Below are 7,573 nucleotides of genomic sequence, written 5' to 3'. Positions count from 1 at the left end.
AAAGAGTGTAGTACAGTGGACGATAAAGAAGGACGTATCAAAAAGTGTGCTGGATTCAACACCACAAAATGCACCCAGGGTCTGTGTTGTAGCTCAATAGTTAAGAGAACTGGATACCATCAGGTTAATCACACTTAAAATCCTGACCCCAGTGGGACCAGCAGATGGAGTAATGGTTACATCACTGGACTCCCATGTAGTAGACTGAGGTTAAAGTCCTGGCTGGACCAAACAGCTTGAAACTCGCACTGGGCACATGTGCATATATGCCCCAAATCCCAAGAGGAGAATGGAGAAGGGATTCCAGCATGGTTAGCCCCCCACTTGAGGGTGATTTCTTGTTTTCTATCTCTGTCTCTGTCTTTCTGGTGAACACATGTGCTCTATAGCAAAAATCTCTCTCGAAAAAAACAAAAAACAAAAAAAAACAGAAAACAAAAAACACTGGGCCCCATGACTTCAGAAACACACACTGGGTAAATGTGCATGCATGCTCAAAATCCTGACAGGATGGAGAAAGGGAAGAAAAAGGACTGCAGCATGCACATGCCACTTCGGAGGATTTTTTTCTCTTTCCCCTTTTCCTCTGTTTCACTGATGAGTACATATGCCCTCTGGCAAGATATAAGGAGAGTTAGGACAGTAAAACAAATCAACAAAAAGTAAGAAAATTCTGGATTTACCCCTAATATTATTTGTGTCCTTCCAGAAAAATTGGATCAGTAGAGAAGACAAAAACAAGGCTATTTCTCTTTTTAAATTGAGAGTGGTAGGAAAGAAAAGGAAAGCCACAGGGAAAGACTACTCTTCCACAAGTTTGAAATCAGAAAGAATAAGAGAACTGAGATTGATGTAAAAACATAACATTTTTAAAAAGGGAAGAAAAATTAAAAACCTTGGATCCAGCTATTGGTACATATTAAACACTTCAAAACATTAAAGCTATAATTTGGCTATAGTTTTGGCTACAGTTGTTTTATAAATAACCCAACAGAAACACAATGCACTTTGTATTTGGAGCCCTAAATAACACACTGGAAACTTGTGCTAAAACCATCCCCATGGAATCATACTATAATGAAGATCTTCTAGTACTTGCAATATCTAACTGGACAGAGTCCAAAAGGACCCGTATTATACAGAGTTCCGCACTGTTGTGGTTTACAGCAACAGCAAAAGTTTTACTTCCTAATTATGTTTGGTGAGTTGGATGAAGCCCAAGTAAGAAATGTATTGGTAGAGTGCATTGCATTCATTTCATTAGGCTGCTAGGAGATCTTATAAAAATGATGTATTGCATTTATATACAAGTGTTTATTTCTTTTTTCCACAGAGCTCTAAACACTATATCTCTCTCAGAAAGTTCTGCATACTTCCAAAATCCTTCAATACTCTTGAGGGGAGAAAGTGGTAAATATTATTTAATTTCTCTCTCTCTTTTTCTTTTTCTTTCCTTTTTTTTTTTTGGCAAAAGTACAAAGAGGCAATGTAATGTGTTTATAGGGACACAGCAAGACTACACTTGATTAGCTTAACCTGTATTTATGAGGCATAATTAGTGTGCTTAGTATCTACAGGAAACATGATGACCTAAACTGAAGAACGACAGTATCTATAAATATGTGGCAAGTTATGGGGGGAAAAGGTCTTGTGCTTATGATTTCTCAAGTACAAGTCCGTATGACAGAAAAAAATTCTTTATGAAAACTATGCTGACCAAATAAAAAGAGTAAAAAAACGAGTATTTAAGCAAGACAATAAATATACAATTCCCATGCATAGCTTTGCTAGACTTTGTAAATGGAATCATACAGTAAAAGCCTAAGGAAAGATTTAAGTAGGAAACTGGCATAAAAGGGAATGTTTGAAACAAATACTCATGGATATGAAGACATAGCCTATAAGTAACCTATTCTTATTTAAATTGTATTTATTTATTTCTCCCATGAGCAAGTGAGAGAGATAGCATTCCTAAGAGTGTCTTGATGCTACAGCCCACCCTCAGCCTCATCTAGCCCCAGATTATGGGTACATGTGTACTCAGCATGCTCAGGGAGGTCTCCAGCCATGAACCTAGAACCTCTCCCTGTAGTTCAGCCTCACTGCACCACCATCTGGTTCCTAAATAATTTAATACTTTTGATTCTAACTTGGACTGGACAAAAGTTAGGGGGGTGTGTGGGTGTGGGTGTGTGTGTTTTGTTTTTTTAAGAGAGATTCTCTCCATGTCAATATTTTTCAGTATCAGCCTCTCAAGAAGCCAGAAAAATAGGCACAGCCACTGGCTCTGTTAAACATGGTTCCCCAACGCTCTTCACACTAACCATCCTACCACCTCAGCCTCCTAGTAGGTGGGACTACAGGGCCCAGACCGCTGAGCTGGGTTTTGTAGGGTGGGCTAGGAATCAAATCCAGGCCTCTCTTTCGGCCTCAGTGTAAGTAGCAGCAACATCCAGAGCATAATACTGAGGCTGGACTAGGTTAGGGCTTTTAACCATCTTCTTATTTAAGCCACTCGAATATTAAATATTTCAGTTAATAAATATACATTTGCAAATACATGTGTTGATTGATTCTGTGGAGCAGAAAGAAGGTAGGAAAAGGTAATAAAATGGGACTAGCAGATGGTGTAATGGTTATATTGCTGGACTCTGGCCAAACACAGTTCAAGTCCCAGACCCAGCAGTTTAAAACTCATGTTGGGGGAACCAGCACTTAGCTTAATGGCTATGTCGCTGGACTCCCACGTAGTCAACCGTGGTTCGTTTCCCGGACCCGGTGGCTTAAAAACTCACGCCGGGCTTGTGTGCGTGCGTGCCCAAGATCCCGAGAGGAGAATGGAGGAGAAGGGATTGTGGCGTAACCATCCCCCCTGGAGGGTGATTTCTCGCTTTCTGTCTCTCTGTCTCTCTCTCTCTGGCGAGCGCATGAGCACTATAGCAAAAAAAAAACTATCAAAAAAAAAACTCATGCTGGGTGTGTGTGCATGCATGCCCAAAATCCCAAGAGAAGAATAGAGGAGAAGGGATCAAGGCCTGACCATATACCCTGGGGGGTGATTTCTTGCTGTTTCTCTCTCTCTGTCTCTCTAGCAAACACACATGCCCTATAACAACAATCTAAGGAAAAACAAAAGAAAAAGGTAATAAAATGATCAAATGCATTTGGCAACTCTTACTTTTCCTATCAGTCTAAACACTTTAAACATCAGGAAAAAATATTAAATTATATCATAGATGTGGGAAAGAAAGTCAGCCATGAAGAACTGCATAGCATGAGCTTGTCAAATCAAGCATTTAGTGTTTATTTCTTTATCATTTCTAAATGGATTTGATGGTTAGAAAGTCAGAATATCTTAAGTGATTCATTTAAGTCTAGACATTTAATAACTCCTTTGCCCAATCAAAGTCAATCAGGCTTTATTTTAATGAATATTTTAAAATTAAGCTTTGGAGTTAAGAGTTTAGACAATTTTATCATAAAACCTATTTTATATACAGCGTTTGAATATTGTTTTCAGTTTTATCTTGGAAAATCTATTAACTTTTCTCTTAAAATCAACTTTCTAGGCCCAGCTATAGGGGTAAGTGGTATTATAATACTCTGCATCCCTGGAAGCTATGTGGAAGACTAAGGTTTGGTTCCTGGGTTGACATGTATACACCACCCACACACAGGTATGTGCCTATGTTCCTGGCTGGCTAGGAGAGGGTGGAGACAGGATCATGGTGTGAAACCCTGTTTAGGGTACTTATTTCTCTCTTTTTCCTCATCTCTCTTAACAAAAGTGGTATTATAATACTCTGCATCCCTGGAAGCTATGTGGAAGACTAAGGTTTGGTTCCTGGGTTGACATGTATACACCACCCACACACAGGTATGTGCCTATGTTCCTGGCTGGCTAGGAGAGGGTGGAGACAGGATCATGGTGTGAAACCCTGTTTAGGGTACTTCTTTCTCTCTTTTTCCTCATCTCTCTTAACAAAGAAATAAATAAGCTTCAAAAAAATCAACTCTGTACATTGATCATCATTCTAGATAAACCCATCTGTTTCCATAAATGAGGCAATATAGTGAAAACAAAATACAAAGTTGGTAACCATTAAAATTGTTTATTTAAAAAAAGCAATGCTTGTAGTATAAAGGACGATTATAAATGTAAAACCTAGCTACCAAAATGAAAATGCTATTCTGTCTTAGAGGACTATTATCTTTTTATCACCAAATCCCTAGTGTTATCCCAAACATTAGATAAAAAAAGTAATCATCACTGTGTTTCAGTGTTTGACAATGCCATGGTTCAGGCCTTGATCTGATTCAATTGCAGCTTCTCTAATAGTGTGAAGTTGGTTTTTAAATCACTTTTTAAAAATTAAGTGGTTAATATAAAACATTATTATTCAGGGTTCATATCTCCAATTAAACATTGTTTAAAACATATAGGGCAAATTATATCATGGGTGGCCACTGAAAAAGTAGCCACAATAGTCAAAATCTTTGAGTAGATCAGCAAATAATACTATCAAAACCTTTAAAAAGAAATCTGCCATGGGAACCAGCAATTAGCATAATGGCTATGTCGCTGGATTCCCACGTAGTCAACCACGGTTTGCGTCCCGGACCCGGTGGCTTAGAATTCACGCCGGGCGCGTGTGCGTGCATGCCCAAGATCCCTAGAGGAGAATGGAGGAGAAGGGATTGCGGCGTTACCATCCCCCCTGGGGGGTGATTTCTCGCTTTCTGTCTCTATGTCTCTCTCTGTCTGTCTGGCGAGCGCACACGCCCTATAGCGAAAATCTCTCAAAAAAAAAAAAAAAAAAGAAATCTGCCATTAGAAGTTTCATTCTATTCATGTTTTTTGTTGACTAAATGAACAAAGAATATGTACATACTTAGAGAAGGTGCTAAGCTTTTAGACAAAAATGAGTTAACTTATTTCCTGAAAGCAAAACATACATAGACAAATAGCAGGAATATTCCCTCAGTTATATCTTTGCATTAAAAACAAAACAAAACAAAACAAACAAACAAAAACTCTTTTTTTAATAAGTAATTTAGGAAAAAAAAGTCATATGTTCAAAACAGAAATCCTCTAAACTGGCTGTTAATGAAAGATATTTTAACTCAAAAAAAATATTAAAGTTCATCTGAATTAATAATCATACTATATTAAAATTTTCATAAATGTGAGAATTGTAAATACGGATTTAAATTTTTTTTTCCAATCCTGAGAGGACATGCACTTGCCAGAGACAGAGAGAGATCAAGAGAGAGAGAAAACATCCCTCAATGGGACCTGTCACACAACGGTCTCCTTTCCTCCATTTCTCCATCCCGCCAGGATGTGGACATGCACACACGAGCGCCAGTTCTCCAGCTGCCCAGGCTGGGACACAAACAGCAGTGAGGCGTGTGAGATCCAGCTCTCTATGCACAGCACTTGCCACTGCACTGTGGGGCCATCCCACAGATACACATTTTTAGTGCTGATTTTGGATATTGGTAAAAATATATATGCTAACTTATGAATGTATTACTTTGATTTAGAAGTGACAAATGATTGTGTGGTATGATTGACATGTAGCACCAACCTACTTTTATATTTTTTATATAATTTCAAAATAAGCCAATTTGAGACGTTCAAAAAATATATCTGATTGACCAGTTAAGCGATAAATTATTTGTGTAATAATAAGAAAATGCAATGTCATCATTAATTAAAAAAATAAATAAATATTACTTATTTAAAAAATACAATGTCATCAGAAGAATACCTTTGATGTAAAATACATTTCAGTGTTAGATACTACTGGTTGTTAAATATACACTTATACATGCATGTGTCAATTTATTCTCAGGAGTTTGAAGAGGAAGGTAGGAAAAGACGATGTAGTGCTGAGTGAATTTGGCAACTCTTATTTTTCACATCAGTCTAATTGTGTAATTATCTTATTTATCGATAAAGTTTCTTCTTTCAGAAATCTCATGGTAGTCATGTGCCAGTCTCAGTATAGCTTCTCCCACATTTTTCAAGGAGAAAAAGATAACAACAGGTATCTCGTAGATGCTGTCTGACAGATTTCCTGTCTGTTACCGCCATCAAATGAAATCCAAGCAATGTTCACAGCTCTTAGCTCTAGTGTGATCATGGGACCCTTCGTAGACAAAACAGTGTCCTGAAATACAGTAAGAAAAGCAGTGAAATTAGCTGCTTAGGATTGTAGGGACATATAAGTGATTATTGAAAGTTGCCATCTCTTTTTTATAGGCCCAACTACTATTAGAATGACAAATCAGTTTCACTCCTGGGACTTCAGTGTAATGTGCACATTTATATATATCGTAAGGCTAGGAACAAGTCTATCAATCATGTCATTCAGAATGTCCTTCTCTAAGCTGAGAGGTTGTTAAATTTTAATTACTGCTGATTCGAATTATGCCATTCTTTTCTCGAAGCATCTTTACTACTTGTCTATTCAGCTTCTTTGAAAATAATCCTCACATTTCTTTCAATAACCTGAGTAAACAAAATTAATTACTTTAAGAGAAATGGGGAAAGAAATCAAATAGTAAAGTCCTGTGATATCATTGGAACATCATATTCTTGCAAGAAAGAAGTCTGGGACCAACAGTTAACATAATGGCTATGTGGCTGGACCCCCATGTAGTTGACCATGGTTCGAGTCCCAGATCTGGTGGCTTAAAACTCACGCTGGGCGCATGTGTGTGTGCATGCCCAAGATCCTGAGAAGAGAATAGAGGAGAAAGGATTGGGGCGTTGCCATCCCTCCAGACTGATTTCTTGCTTTCTGTCTCTCTGTCTCTCTCTGTCTCTCTGGTGAGTGCACACGCCCTGTAGCAAAAACCTCTCAAAAAAAAAAAAAAAGTCTGACACAAGTATTACCTTTGCTAGGCCTTTGGCAAAATCTATGTACTGCTTATAATTGCCTTCTTAATTGTAAACTTATTTTCTTCTTTCTTGATATAAAATATTTAATGTTGACCAAAATCTTCATCTGTTCATCTTTCATTTGACAAATATTTACTGAATACCCACAATGTGCCCAGAATCACTCATAGATGAATGAAAAACACTTTTTAAATAAATTTTCTTACTCTGATAAAGGTTTAATTTTAGTAAAGGGAAAAGACCAAAAATCTAATAAATACTTAAATTATTAATGAGTTTTGTGTTTTTTACCCTAATAGTGGCAATTCATTAGTATAAGTAATTTGGGTCTTTTCTAGGCCTGCTTTCCATATTATGTGTTTAGAGATTTGTTAATGTCACTAAATTTTACCAATAAAACTACTTTCTTGACTTTATCTAAGTTATTTTCTTTATTATGGCATTAATTTCTGCACTTATTTTTATTTTTTTATATTTTCTTTGAGCTTAATTTTATTCTTTTTTTAATTTTTTTTAATTTTTAAAATTTTTTTTGCCATAGGGCACATGCATTCACAAGAAACAGACAGAGAGAAAGTGAGAAATCACCCCCTGGGGGAATGACCATGCTGCAATCCCTTCTCCTCTATTCTCCTCTGGAGATTTAGGGCACACACACCCATG

General features: G+C 37.2%; 1 long non-coding RNA gene across 1 annotated transcript in view; it reads left to right on the top strand.

The window, feature by feature from the left end:
• Nucleotides 1–3,669, top strand: part of LOC102501732 (uncharacterized) — a 5,750-nt gene extending 2,081 nt beyond the window's left edge. Inside the window, exons 2-3 of the long non-coding RNA XR_333439.1 lie at nt 1,334–1,410; nt 3,570–3,669. This is a non-coding gene — a long non-coding RNA (uncharacterized LOC102501732). The remainder of the gene's footprint in view (nt 1–1,333; nt 1,411–3,569) is intronic.
• The last annotated feature ends 3,904 nt before the right edge of the window (nt 3,670–7,573 follow it).

Source organism: Tupaia chinensis, unplaced genomic scaffold, assembly GCF_000334495.1.
Source record: "Tupaia chinensis unplaced genomic scaffold, TupChi_1.0 Scaffold000050_1, whole genome shotgun sequence".
Lineage (NCBI taxonomy): Eukaryota > Metazoa > Chordata > Mammalia > Scandentia > Tupaiidae > Tupaia > Tupaia belangeri.
Note: the sequence above shows the minus strand (reverse complement) of the source record. Positions and strands in the feature narration are given on the sequence as shown.